This window comes from Heliconius melpomene, chromosome 1, assembly GCF_056956725.1.
Source record: "Heliconius melpomene rosina isolate 202511_hmr_F chromosome 1, ASM5695672v1, whole genome shotgun sequence".
In the NCBI taxonomy this organism is placed as follows: domain Eukaryota; kingdom Metazoa; phylum Arthropoda; class Insecta; order Lepidoptera; family Nymphalidae; genus Heliconius; species Heliconius melpomene.
In genome coordinates this window covers 15,402,061-15,417,824 of record NC_140389.1, presented here as the reverse complement: position 1 = coordinate 15,417,824, position 15,764 = coordinate 15,402,061, and the positions used below count along the sequence as shown (strand labels likewise).

At 34.2% G+C, this 15,764-nt stretch overlaps 1 protein-coding gene across 3 annotated transcripts in view; it reads right to left on the bottom strand.

Moving 5' to 3' along the window:
• The window catches only part of LOC146541720 (pseudouridylate synthase RPUSD2-like), a 314,100-nt gene that overhangs the window by 205,978 nt on the left and 92,358 nt on the right, over positions 1-15,764 (bottom strand). Inside the window, exon 2 of one of the 3 annotated variants that reach the window (XM_085190848.1) lies at positions 6,650-6,709. The exons of the other annotated variants lie outside the window; for them this stretch is intronic. The gene's annotated coding sequence lies outside the window, so the exon portion shown is untranslated. The remainder of the gene's footprint in view (positions 1-6,649; positions 6,710-15,764) is intronic. 3 annotated transcript variants of the gene reach the window in all.

The following is a 15,764-nucleotide window of genomic DNA, read 5'->3' as shown; positions in this document are numbered from 1 at the left end:
AAAAAAAGCAAATTGTTTCAAAAATATAATGATTTTTACAAAAATATCCACGACCTGTTGTAAATAATATTTTCTTTTGTTTTAACAAAAGACAAAAGGATGAATAGAATGTAAAAAATGTTGGAGATAACTTTTCGAGTTCTCAATAAAAAATATTTTCAATGGAACTAAAACTATTTTTAACCGAACGGAAATTGAACGTAGCAAGACTCGAACCTGGGCAATGTAAATCTTTACTTTTTGTCGATAAACAATAAATTTCCAACAATATTATACAAAATCGTGGACATAAGAAAAACGACTTTTAAGGATACAAAATATTATGAGCCAAGAAAATACAAAATATAGAATAAAACGCAATTTTTATAAAGATTTCGCTCTTCTGATCGCGCCGTCACCACAATTTTACCTATTGGACATGATGCTCTTGGGTCTAGTCCCCGCTCGGGTTTATTTTTTTTTATCTTCATTTCACTTTCAGGGCATTCAATGGGGACCTAGAGTTAAGATACTCAGTTTCCCACGTTCGTTACGTTCGTCGTTCCCTATTTTCCAATTTTTGAGACATTGCGTGATTTGTGGCGATATTTATTAGAGCGAGGAAGTGAATATAATTAATTCCTCCGAATGAGAATCGAACCTACAGCCGTCGCGTTTAGAGTCAGGTGCATTGCCGCCGGGCCATGACAGCCCGCATATACAGGGTGAGTCATATTGAACTTTCCGATTTCAATAAGGTGTGTATTAAAAACAAAGCGACATGCAGTAAAAATTATTTTATTGTTTGAAAGCACATAACATGCAGTTTTAATTTAGTTGGTTTTAAAAATGATATCCTGTAAACGTCTACCTCCATTGACCACACACTGCTGAAGCCTTTCCCGGAAGTTGTCCATTACTCGTCGAGTCATATTCAGCGGAATAGCATTGATTTCTTCCGTGATTGCAGCCTTCAGTTCATCGATGGTTCGGGGACGATGCGTGTACACCTTTTCCTTCAGGTAACCCCAGAGAAAGAAATCGCAGGGGGTTAAATCAGGTGATCTCGGCGGCCACCCAACGTCACCTCGCAAAGAAATGAGATGACCGGGAAACATTTGTCGCAGGATTTCCATTGAACGCCTGGATGTATGGGCTGTAGCACCATCTTGTTGGAACCAGATGTTATCGTTGTCATGATTCTGCGTTAATTCTACGGACACTACTGAAAGATAATCCTAGTGAAGCGGCATGTTTCCGAACAGAACGCCGAGGGGATTGTTGAATTGAAGCCCGCACTCTATCCACGTTTTCCGCTGACGTTGACGTCCTAATTCGGCCTTGTGGTCTTGTTTTTAATGCTGATGATGTTGCTCTAAAATTTGATACCCAATTTCTGATTGTTGGTCCAGTGGGAATGGGATCATGTCGACCAATAGCAAAATGTAAACGGAACGCACGCTGTGTTGTGATCACGGAGCCGCCATTTTTAATAAACTCTTCAACTACGAACGCACGATGTTGTCCCGACCAAGCCATTGCTCACACTAAAACTGCATGTCATGGCGCGTCTAATGACACCATCCCCACCCTTCTACTCCTTCCCTTCTTCGTGCAACGTCCTTCCAAAACCGGAAAGTTCAATATGACTCACCCTGTATTAAACCATATTTGTATTGTACTAAATACAGGTAATAACAATGTTTTTATTGTAGATACTAATTACAGATTATAATAACAAGTTGTACCTAATTAAAAATAAAAAAAGTTTATGGCTCTTTTTAATGCTGTAAAATACATTTCACGTATATTGAGCTCATAGCTAGCTTAACTTTACAATTTGAACGTGTTACTAAAAGTCTACGGGTTCATATTCTGCTACAGAAAAAAATATGTTTAAATAAATCAATAAATCTACCACAAAGTTCCAACAATAAATTTTTTTGGCAAGAAAAGTCACCTGTTTTTACTTTTAATTACAAATTGTCATCTCGATGGGTACCGTATTACACGCGAAATTAACATTTTGTTTTTATTTTTCGTCTGGCACCGGTCCAAAAAATCGATGCGTTTTGGCCGAAAGCCAGGCCGTCTGTCGACAAAACAAAAAAATAAAAAACTTAGCCCCACCTGATAACTGAGGCAGCTCATTTACATGAGATGATTAACTTCGTTCCTACCTAATAACTTTATTCAACTAAATAAATGGATAATATTTTATGACGTTGGTGAAAAGAACGCTTAAGCATGTATGCGATAATACAATAATGAAAATTTATTTTGAAGAGGTAATTATTTGTTATGAGGTCGTCGTGTTGGCGGGGACTAGTGTGACTGTAAATGCGATGGTTGCGGGTTCGATTTCCACTTTTCCTTTCTCTGGTAACGAGGCAAATTGCGGCGGAAAGTAAGGAACAGCATGTCTTCTTAATGGGAACGGAGTGGCTGAACACTAAGTTCCTAGGTGTCCTCAGCCTTCCCTGCTACGTGCTTCCAGCTTGCCATATCTAGTATAAACTTCTTTTTGCATCATAGGTACCGATAACTAAGTGATAAAAACTTAGAGATTTGGAATTGAACCCACAATTGACGTATACAATGACTTCCAAATCATATTATACAATCATATTACAGTGTTCAATTTATCTAATGTAAAGCGTAATACAGTTAATCAATATAAATAATGATAAAAGATCACAATGAAATATTTCTATAGAATATAGTTGGGCATTGTAGGATATGAAGGAGATTGAATATTTTTCCTGTTTCTCAATATTAAGAAACATTATTAAATATATATTTTTATACAATGAAAATTGTAGCAAAAAAGTGAAGCTGTCTTATAAAATAAGCCAAGATCAATTTTTCTCATAGTACGTGCAAATTGTGGCGACGGATCCACAGCTTCCGTTATGTTTTAGATATTGTACCGGTGTATATATCTATAACTATTTACCTATTCACCATCAGGCCACGCCAGGTCATACGGTTAGTCTTGACCAAATTGTTTTTTATTTATAGTATGTAAAGAAACTTCCTAAAAATAGATATAATAATTATAAAAATACAAAAATTAAGATCTAGCTAAAAAAAATTTTTTACTTTCACGTTTTTCATTCTAGTGTTATAGCCATATAGAGAGAATGAAATGCTACTAACTTTGCGTTCCTGTTTCTTCATCCTGACACTGTGTTCTCAAGGATTAATCCAGATCTTCACCTCTCTTACCACTCACTTTATAATAAATCCAAATTGCTATTTTTACATAGCAATTGACCTTTACTTTTAAATTTGTTTTTCACCAGTCCCACTAAAAGACGGCCATCCATCCTCTCTAAACCCATCGTCATAGTAATTTATACATTGCAAAACGTAACTAGGTGCAGAGCAATCCATTTAATAGTTTCTTAGCAATTAGAAGAGTGACCATTAATACAATTTATTGCAAAGTTATTGGCGCAGCTCCAAAGAAACTTGCGAACAAAAAGTCGGGATACAGTTTATGTAACGTAACGTAAATAATATTAAAGTAAATACAATGAAGTATAAATCATTTAACATTATTTATCTTAAGTACGTATAACAATCATTACGTTTAAACAATTGAGCAGATTACATTACTATTATTATTTATTGTTTTACGTTAATTTCGCACATGGCGCGGTTGGCAAAGGGAACCTGGGAACCTTGTGTTAAGACTCATATTTATAATACTCTTAAAAATCTTTATATACCATATACATGTATGTATGTAGCATATATATAATATATATATGCAAAAAAAAATAATATATAATTCTTTAAATTACTTCAAAAACTGATAGAGATATTCCCAATATCGAACACGGAACCATTGGCATTAGACTCCAGACGGTACACGCTACTACTGTCATTCTACATGACACCAGACGCGCACGTGCTCGTGTCACTTGTGTTCAATCTATTTTAATATCGATCTATGTTATGTTAGCTTTGTATATAGTACGGTCAACGAGTCGTGGCCGCTCCGAAGTTATGTTATCTGTAGTTTTATGCATTGTTTAGTCAAGAAGAAAATAATTAAAGTAAGGTAAATTCTAAAATCAAGTCTGTGCAGTAATCTACAGTTACAGATAATTTCAGAATTGCCTTTATGTAGTGTATTTTACCAAACTGTTTAGTTCTTCATGAAGAACGAAGTTAAGTTAAGTTTAGTTCTTCACGAAGAATATATAATGATAACCTTAGATAGCAGAATATTATATAATAATCAAAGCTTAAAATGAAACGAATAGACATGGGAATCTAACCCACTACCGTCTCTAGTGAAGCAGTTACTTCTATTTACCTTACAGAGTTACATATATTTAAAATACGCCTATTAGAATGTAAATATTTTTTTATTATTACATAATTATGAAGTAAACCGCCTTCTTTTCTTACTCATTGATCATTTTGTAATAATCTTTTCGTGGCGAGGCTTAATAAAATTCTGCTTACGGAGATGCTAACAATAAAAGTTGTAGCGACAAAATTTTTTATATTCATATTGAGACGTCTCTTTATGTAAATTTACTTTGTAATATTTTAATTTTATAGCTTCATACATCCCACGTAGGCAGAGGGAACCTAGTGGTACCCAGTTTTCGAAAAACTGGGTATTGACTGACTGAGCTCTATCAGCTTTGTTTTGATATGAGAATGCTTAATTGGCTAATTGCTGATATATTGTATGAAAGAAGACGCTATTTTGAATACATGTTATTTTTTACATAACTACCAATCAAACAACCAGTAAACTCAACATACAAACCTTTAAATTCTACCTACAAAGCCAAAAATACCCAGACTGACATAATTGAAAATACACCTACTAAGTACCCATAGATAGAAACGCAGTCAATACTACCTCGACTATGACAATAGTCAACAATCCTCCATTATAGTGTACGTAGTACGTAGTGGGCGAGCTTGACTACTGATTGCATATTGTTTGCGTGTGCAATGCACTTCTTGCGTTCGAACGAAGGAATATAAAAGTGTACTTGAGTGATTGTGATGAATGGTGTTTTACTTCACAAAGCCACCACTACGAAGGCGTAATGGTGGCATTATAGAGAGAAGACCTATGAGAGTGCCATGACACTCCGTTCCCCACTTCCCCCACCCAATTTCAAAACTTTCTCTCTCTCTATTCTGTCTTATTAATAGAACCAGAGTAAATTTTAAATTATTCATTTCCCCAAGTGAGAATCGAACCCACATCATCTAGACAAAAGTCGCGTTTACAGCCAGAAGACATGCCGTTGCGCCATGGTCTCTGTTCCTTTTAAAATTAATTAAATAAAACAAAAAAATATATAATAAAAGCACAAATAAAAACACAAACTCATGAGAACAGTCAGGTCACAAAGTAAGCATATAGACAACGCATTGTATAAAATGGGTCACAGCTGACCGCAATATTTCATTGTCGCGACCATCATCGGGTATTCGGCAGTCGGCTATTCTATTGATATAATTCCATAGGTAATATACATCAAGAAGTCAGTTATTCGGTTTTATTTCGTTAGTAATTATCAAGAAAGTAACTAAAGGCTATAGGCTAGGTATCTTTCTTAACTTAGCCAAATTATGAAATGGAAATATTCAAAAGCTGTGTATAATCTAAGAGTTTAATCTTACTCTGGCCTCTGGTTCAGTGGGTTACATTGAAACGATCAACCCATACCCTTCCTGGACAAAGTGGACCATCCAATACAAAATGAACAATTTAATTTGAACCAATAGACCCTAATATTAGCGCATTCAACTAAACAAATACCTTAGCTTTTAATATTAATAGAGAATTAATATAATTAATATTAATATTAATATAATTAATATTAATTATTTATATATAATTAATTATTTATACACTAACTTACAGCGACACGTGGAAACAAAATTAGAATAAAAAAAACAATAGGCATAAATATTAGCAAAAAAAATATGTGGGTAACAGCTGTGAGTAATATTTAAAATAAAAGCAACAGTCATTGCCCATTACAGATTTTTAATGTGCAATGAATTTGACAATTCTTTGCAGATTAAATTAAAAAATATAAGGGCTATTATTTACAAAAAGAACGAAAAATATTAATGCTGAGAACATTCATATTTGTTTGGGCTGTAGTGGCGCAGCGGTATGTCGTCTGACTGTTAACGTGACGGTAGTGGGTTTGACTCCCATACAATTTCTACAATTGCTCCCTATAGTAAAAAGGTAAATCTCAGTGTTCTCAATAAGTGGACTTTAGTACAAACTAACGTAACTTTCAAGTTACCCTACTAAATGCGGAAGGCAGCTTAAAGCTACAATGAATGAAAAAAAATATATATTTTATAGAATGTTGGACTATACTTGAATTGAATTTGGACTGGACTACGAAATGTTTGTGGTTTCGATTTCCACACAATCGACATGAGCGTATCTAGAGCTATTTTGTTGGGGCTGGACTTTAACATTGAACAGTATGGGTTCTTTTTTATTTTTCAGGATTTTTTTTTGTTAGAAATATTTCTGGGGCAGGATTATTAAGCAGTGGACATAGACCACACGGCGCCCTTGTCCCTACTTATTATTTATTTAAAATATTTTGAGAAGTAGACATCTAAACATTAAAAGAATATGTTTACATTATTTGCTTACCATAAATTTTGTAATCCGAAGTTCGCTCGTAGCATTTATTGTATTAACATCCAAAAGTACCTGTAAAAAATAGATTATGAGTACTAAGTACATGTTACAAGAAAATAATTAAATATTTTTTTAGTTTCATGCTATACATGGCTTATAGCAGGGTAAGAAGAGGAAATCTAGTGTTAGGACACTGGCTCAGCCCTTGGTCCTTTCTTTTGAAAAATAACATCATTATTGCCTACCCTGATACGAGTATATGCCATATACAGCCTAAAGCTATATAGAATACTAGCGGACCCGGACGCGGCTACGCCTGCTTGAAATATAAGAATATAATTTCTATAGAAATATAATTTCAATCTAGATGAAATGCTAAAAGTGACTATTATATTTATTTTCATAAGGATGAATATCAAAATGACGCGGTAACGAACGCGGTCGCGTAGCGACGACGGTTGTTATTAACATGGCAGAATAAATTGCATGTCAAATTAGAAAGTATTTTAATTTATTAGTATATATGTGTAATGTAATATTATATAGCCTATAGCACTTCTGAAGAATGCAGCTTTCATACAAAACAAAAACAAAGTAAATCGATCCAGTAGATTCAGAGATCTTAGCGTTCAAACAAACAAACAAACAAACAAACAAACAAACAAACAAACAAACAAACAAACAAACAAACAAACAAACTCTTCCGCTTTATTATATTAGTATAGATATTAAATATATAGTTTAATGATTCATATTGATTAAAACCTACAATTCCAATATTCAATATAAGTAACTGCTACTAGAAGGTAGTACAAGCAAATCTATATCTTCACTCTACATAGAACAAAGAAAGTATTTAGGCCAGATGCATCTTAGTGTGGCGTCCATAACGCTCTCGTACTCATCTTGCTGACAACGTTTTAGCTCAAACACTCTCGATGTATTGGAAGTGCGACAGGTAGCGATTTATATCATTAATACTGTGATATGTAGTGGTTATTTTAAAGCTTAGTTTTGTTTCTAGAATAAAAGCATCGGCCTGTAAACGCGACGGTTGTAGGTTCGATTCCCAAACGTAGGAAACGATTTTCGCTTTCATAACAAGAAAACGAAGGTGTGAAACTCCGCCACTTACACACGCAATAATTCGTAAATTAAAAAATATAATTATACTAGCGACCCTCTTGCGGCTTCGCCCGCTTTAACTACTGAATTATTCATATAATGTATGTTTGCAAAGCACTTAAGATAATGTGAAAATTAATTAAACCCTAATGCAACCCGCATTTTCATAGTTTCAATAAGGATTTTCCAATTGTTTTACTCGGTAAGGATTTTTTAGTAGGTACTTATTAAAATATATTTAAATGAGAATTTTTAGATAATTAAGTGACTTTTTTTAACAGAATAAATTATAAACAAAAGCCTACCTACTAATAATTACTACAAAAAATATGAAATCAAATATATCGCGCTAAAATAATGCATTCAACTCCAATTATCCAATCCGTGCAAACGCATCTAAATCTTCGTTGCTATAAAGGCAGGCGGGTTTTTTTTTCGAGCTTGTGGTTAATGCTGAAAAGGGTATTCTGTCCCTGATGAAAAGCAAGCACTACGTGGCTGCCTGTGAGGAAAATTAAATAGAATGCATCAGCCGGGAATCCAACCCGGGCCGCCCGCGTGGCAGGCGAGCATTCTACCACTGAACCACCGGTGCGTGTAAGGCAGGCGGGCGCGGCGGACGCGCTTGTATAAGCAAAACGTCGCGGGACGCAAGGCGAGTGGCGAGCCGTTTCGCAGCAAGGATTTTTTGATATTGTAACAACTTCTGGTACTTATTAAAATGAAAAACAGTAAAAGACAGTTTTGGTCTACATTAAATGGCCAACGTAACTAATATACTTATTTGTATGCTGAGAGTAAGGGATAAGTGAAACTTGAGTGACATACAGCTGAGGTGTCAACGGCGGGATGTGTCAAAACATAAATGCGTTTTTCTGCAAAACTATTCGCAATTTCGAAATAGTGTACAAAGAAAATTTTATCTTCGTTTAACGTAGAAATTTAATAAAGTATTTTAAAGGATAAGGATTAATACCATTATGGAAAAATATGACTCACAATAAAAAATATATTGAAATTATTATTTTTAGACAGAAAAATGGTCACTACACGTTATTCTTAAAAAATACGAATATGCCGTCGCGGACTTTTATGTAGATCTTATTAAGAGGAACAATACTCCAGTACATTTTTTTTATGTAGTACTTACCATTAAAGCAGCGCATCCGCGAAAGTGTCTCAACGGGTAGGACTTTATACACATTTATCGTATTTATGTTAATTTACATAAGAATGTACAAATAATAAACTATATATAAACCTTCTACGAAAAATACTCGACCTAATGGTGAAAACCGCATGAAAATCGGTTGGGTGGTTTAGAAGAAGAAGAGTTAGAAACAACAGACAGACACGAAAAGCGACTTTGTTTTATAAGATATATAGGATAACATAGAAATTGAGTGACATATCACTCATAATTAATTTTACTATCAATCAAGAAGGATAAAAACCACCCACACATTAATTAATGCCTACAAAAATAATTACAATAGTTTTTGATTGGCCAACAGTTTTTAACGCCCACTTCCCACCACCCACCATCTCTCTGCCAGACAATGCGTGGCACTCTGCCAGGAGAGATACACGTGTTGACTTAAACGTGTCGAATCTATGACAATATGATAGAGGTCGTGTCGTTTATTGACTTTAATATATGTAATCGTATAGTCGATAGCGTTATTTATGTTGTACGGTATAAGTCAAACTAGAGATTTGAGTTGGGAAATAAATCTTGTTTAATATAAATAAGATAATAAATTAAAAGAATTTAAATTAAAATCGTTCAATTAAAATAAAAGATAGTTGTCAAAATAAATTTCACTTGTGACAATATCAGAATACGCAGAGGGAGTTGTCAAGACACTCCGTTATTTACTTTTCTTCCAATTTCCGAAGCAACCCATCTTGGGTTTCTGATTTCTGCTCCACACATTACCCCAGCGACGAATTAACTGTCACATTTCACGGTGTGTCTCTGCGCCACGTAAGAAAGCTCAGCTTAGTTGGTTTTACTTCAGCGGATTTTAGGAGGCGTAGGATTATTTTAAGATTTTTATGAGGTCAATATCCTTTAATTTTCACATAGTATTTTGTGTGTGTAAACACTGTTTATCGTACAAAAAATTATATATTAGAATATAATTTAATTATATTAAAAATGTTATGATTTTGTTTTAATAATATACATAAAAATTTTGTAAAACCAATACAAAACAAAATTTAAATTTAAAATAATGAAAATGCATTTTTCTCGGTCTCTATAGTACAGTACTTGGGCAATATTACGTACTAAAACTAGGTCATTAACCGATTTTTGTTCTACGGGTCATCCAACTGCAGAACAATTTTCCAGTTTTGCTCAACATCTGCTAGCTTTAATATTGATTTAACGCTTTACTAACTTGTCCGAATTCATCGTTTTTTTACGACGAATGGTATACGTAGACCATGTGACGCATCTCTCCTTGCTTTTTAATTATTCCGAAATATCGTGCAGAAATAGCATAATACGCTACGTCAGAGACCAATAGTGGTTATAGAGGGACAAGTGTGCGACTTTAAATGGGACAGGTTGTGGGTTCGATTCCCACTTAAGGAAATCAAATATTTAATATTTTCATTTCCTCGCTCTCGAACCGAGGCAAAAGCTTCGCCACACGCAATACTTTCAAAATTCGGCGGTAAGTGGGGACCGGATATACCTTAATGGGAACTGAGTTTCTTAACACTAGGTTCCTTCTGCCTTCCCTGCTATGTGCGAGATAGAGCGTGAAGCTACAAAAAAAGTTTAACGGGATAAACATAGGAAAGCTGAACTGGTTTCTAATAATTTGTTTGTATTAGCTTTTAATCTTGAATAGCGACACACCAAACTTTTGTCTCTAACCTTTACAGTAAGCTGTCTGAGCTTTTACAGTTGCACGCTTGTACCTGTAGCTCCTCCGGTGCTGCACGGGGTCGTGGGCAGCGGTGATCATCATCAGGTGACCCGAACGCTCGTTTGCCTTGTCTTTTTTCCATAAAAAAAATAAAACCACGACTGGCCTTAACTGACTTCACAGTCGATGACGCGCGTTTGCGTCACATACATTTGTAGCCAGGTAGCCGTAGCGCGAGTGTTTCGTCTGCCTGGCGCCAGTCCAGATAGTCACTTGTTGCTAACAATACCACACATTAATGATAGTGAAATGTCATAGATAGGTATTTCACTATCATTAATATGTTATATTTTTTGCCAAATATAGTATTGTAATATCTCTTCTCGCTACGCCAAAGCCTCCCCAAGAACTCCAAAGGTTCCCCATACCTACCTTACGTTGTGCGAGATATAGCGTGAAGCTAAAAAAATTATATAAAGGTTCAAAACATAGTTAAATAGAACACGACGAACAACCAATCTATATCAGTACAAGCTATGCCAGTTTTATATGAAACGTGTGAAAATTTTCTAAGGCTAGATTCTACCTAGCGTCTCGTACAGCGATCATCTGTCAGAAATGTCGGACCGTATAATAGTTTCACTGGTATGAAACCCTCTACGGTGAAATAAATTTCTTTGTTTAGAGTTCTCTATTATTTTATTATATTTTTTCTTTTAACATTTTTAAGTAATTTAATTTCAAAGTGCGGCGATATAATAGGACATTATTCTTCGAATGAGTCAAAAGTTGCTAATACGTCATTGTTGCACCAAATAATCTCTATAATATATTCGCAATATTTTATTTAAAAGAAAAATATATGCCAATCCAACCGGAATTTCAAATTGGTGTTTACGCAAAAACCCACAATAAATAACATTTATACAGAAGTGATGTGCGTAAATAAGCAAGAAATACTAACCTGTAAAAACAAAATTAGCTAAAACAAAATCCAGTTCGCCTGTGAAAAGATTTACATTGGACCGAGAACGCGAGTCTTGCAATATGATAAATACTGCATTATCCTAATTAATGATTGCGATTTTTTATCTGTGAACGCAAATCTACACTGTGTTCTTTATACTGAGAGAGTAAAGTGGTGTACGAAATAAATGTAACTCTCGGCTTTATAAATGTAGAACATAATATGGGAGCGGAGTGTCTCAACACTAGGTTTCCAAGTTTCCTCTGCATCCTAGTACACTGTTAAGTGTGGGATACAATGTGAAGATAAAAAAAATATTCTTATTTAATACTAGTTGTCTCTCGTTTATTTACGTGAACTTTACGATGTTAAGTGGAAAATTTGTCGCGTTTCCGTTGGAAATGCAAGAAATCCTGTCTTAGTGCCCCCTTATACTCAGTCTGACAGCCACTCAGTAACGACAGAGTTTAATGTTTGTACATAGATGATAAATGCGAAAGTAAGTTTATTATATATTATTTTTATTTACTCTCATTGAAATTCGCAAAAGACAAAAACAAATCATAACTAAATTTAATTTCACAGAGCATTTGTAACGTAGTATTGCGCGGAAAATAATATTTACTGTAGTATTCCCGGGCAAATCGTAAATCTGGGGTATGCCATGGCATGCAAATTTAGAGCTTGCAGGTAAATTGTGAGCTTTAGGAGAGCTTAAAAGCCCCGAAGACTCGTGTAATGAAGTAATATGCGCTTTGCAATTCGTGTAGTCACCGTAACTTGGCCACACGTTGACGTTTCGTACCAATTAGAGAAACTTGTCCGTGTCCTCGTTAAGTTTTATTACTTTGAAGTGTTATAGAAAAAGTCATTTTTGGCATTGTCCTTTTAGAGTTAAGGTTAAGTCGTTAGATGGAATTGGGTTTCATTTGAAATTGTTTTTGATATTTTATATTTTTTGGGTAGATAACTATTTTATCTATAAAGGTAATTGAAGCCAAAATTATCAATTTGGCTAAAACAGAAATTACACAAAAAGTGAAAACTTCTCTAATATGCTTCAGATAAATATTTTTTTCTTCGTTTTTTCTAAACTTTATATCTCCATGGTAATTTTTCTTTCTGAAGAATTAATAAAAAGGAATCAATGTTCTTAATATCTTTTTTATATTATTGGGCCTTGGCATAAAGTTCTGAAAAGAACTTTCTCCTAAAAGCACACTAATATTTTTGAAGTGGCTGTCCTAATCAAATTACACGCTAGGTAGAAAAACTGCTGAAGTAGAATTCAATCGAGGACTATCATGTTGTAAGCCATTCCACATCTATGAACATCGAAGATACTCTCTCAACCGAAACAACGGTTACTATAAAAAATATTACAATTCCTATGTCGTTCCAACAACCCCCAAATGTCACCTTCGGCAGTTGCCCCTACAATTTTTTCTCTTAAGTAGGCTGACGGGACTATCAAAATTACAACAAAACTTGGCATACGAAAATGTACTCTAAGTTCTAAACTATAGAAATGCGTTTTCCTTAGCTTTACTTAGATTCTTAAGGATTTTTGACTTATGTAATAGGAGAGACAGTCGTAACTATTCCAAGGTGGTATATAATCAAGTTAATGAGATAGCTCTGTTTTCAGGATGTCTCATCTGATTCTTCAACGTAAAATAAACTTGGCTGAAAGTCGTCTTAATAAATTTGTGGAGAGCACGTCCTGACAAACTTAGTAACTTGTAGTTTTAGTTAGTTAAACATTAATATGACATTTTCTTACTTTATTAACTTTTAGTAGTCTATTTAATTAGCTGAACAAGGCTCGGGGTGTAGCGGCTCAATGTTTGACGGTTATAAGTTCGATTCCCAGCCAGGGTAATTATTTTAGTATCTTCGAAACCACACAATGTCTCAAAGTGCACAGAATATCATGACAAGGTTCCCTTGCCCGTGCGTTAGTTATTATTATTATTAATTAGTATTAAAAATGTTTAAATAATCCAGGTATATAAGGTATAGAATGTTCCCCATTGTGTGCTACAAATGTTTGAACTGATATTGCAAATATTTATTCTAGTCTAATTAAGCCAAGCCGAGTATTTAGCAACGTTGTATGTACATACGTAGCGCTACAATTACCTAAACCTCTGAGCAATTCAGATTATTGTACAATAATTTAAGATAAATAGTTGTCCAACGCCACGATGGCGCAGTGGGACTGGAGTTGACTGTAATCTAATAATTGTTGGTTCGTTTTTTATTTGGGCGAATAATTACAATAAAATTATATAAATTTTCATCATAATATTTAGACCATTAGGAGCGCAGGGGCACAAGCGTGCGTTTGTAAACGCGACAGGTTATGGGTTCAATTTCCATTTGCGGAAATAAAATATTTTAAAAACCGAGACAAAGCACGGCGTAGTTCCACCGCTCAATACCCAATGAACGCTCTCCAGAATTCGGTGAAAAGTGGGGAGAGGATTTGTCTTAATAGAAACTGAGTGCCTTAAAGCTAGGTTCCCAGGTTCCCTCTGCCTTCCTTGCTATGTGCGGGATAGACCGTGAAGCGTCGGGTTTTGATACTTAAAGAACGAAGAGCTTTAACATTGGATTCTGTCTGCCTACCTATAGCAGGGATAACTAAAAGAAAAATCGATTTTATTAGCTTGTAACATGGTATAGAACAGAAAAAAAATAATTAAAATTTCGTATATAATTTTTATAACCATAATCTATATCATTGAGTTAAATTTGTATCGAAACATACGATGTTTTTACGGTGTTTCATTTATCCCTTATCGGGAAACAACAATGAGGATTAATATCAGGCAATATAATATAATTATGACTTCATCATGAAATAGTGAAAATATATTTCACTGCGAACAGTGGTTTTAAATTCAAATTTATGTTGAAATTATGAATAGTTTTCAGCTTTCAACGTTGAGTGTTATTTGACGGAATTTAACGCCGCTCTTCGTATTATAATATTTCTAGAATATTTTTAAATCTGGTCATTTTGGTCACAAAATAGGGTTCTTTTTTCTTTTGTTGCCTGCTCTTATTAGAAAATAGAAAATTGAAGATAGACATTATATGAACACCACATCACATTTGCCCATTTCATACAAATTTAGTAACTAATAATAATTATAACTATATTCTCAGCATAATGAAGTTTCCCACGATTTTTTCAATTTCAATGAACGACTGCAATCTCAGCGACTTCAATCCCAATCCATTCTTATTGAAACTAAGATACAATACAATAACCCAGGCTTACTTTTAGACCAAACCTCGAGTGAAATATTTGCAGAAATTCTGAAACGTTGCCTCAATGGGGAACGATCGATAATTTAATTCTACAAAGCCGTATTATATTCGCTTTGATGAAAGAGTCCACGAATTTAATATAGGCGTGAAATTGTTAGGAATGAGGCGAGTTCTGCCTCAAATTGCTGGCAATCGTGTTTGAAAATTACATACTTACTGATACATACGCTATGTTTTAATATAAGTAAATTCCTTTGATGGTTTACGCACACGTTTAGTTATCACTGAAATTAGTTTAAAATAATTCTGTTCTTCGGCTCTGGTTGTAGGTATCATTGATATTAGATGATGAATAGTATAAAAGTAATATATGTAAATTAACAGTTGAACACATAATAATTAATGTTTGTTTTTAATTAAAATATGAATAGGCTAAAGTTATTGTATTTGATTATTAGACTTAGACTTTGTGTTTGTAATCGAATAACTCTTTGCGAACATTTCAACGGTATTCTGTGAAACTTTCAATCAACAAATAAATATAAAAAAATGAAAAATTAAATTTCCTCATACAGACCGACGTATCAATCAAATATAAAAAAAACACCTTTCCCAAATATGAAATAAAATATTATGCAACGATACAAATAGATTTAAAGTAAATACTCCTTTGAACTCGCAAACAAAAATATTTGGAAGATATAAAAAAATCAGCATCGCGAAAGACCGGAAGCGAGGGGCTCAAACGGACGCGACGACAAACAACTTCTGGTGAACACTATTCATAGTATTCCATAAATATCGACGACATTATGCAGAAAATATTGCGATATCGTCGCGTAGTTGCGTTGATCTGGGTATATGCTATTTGTTG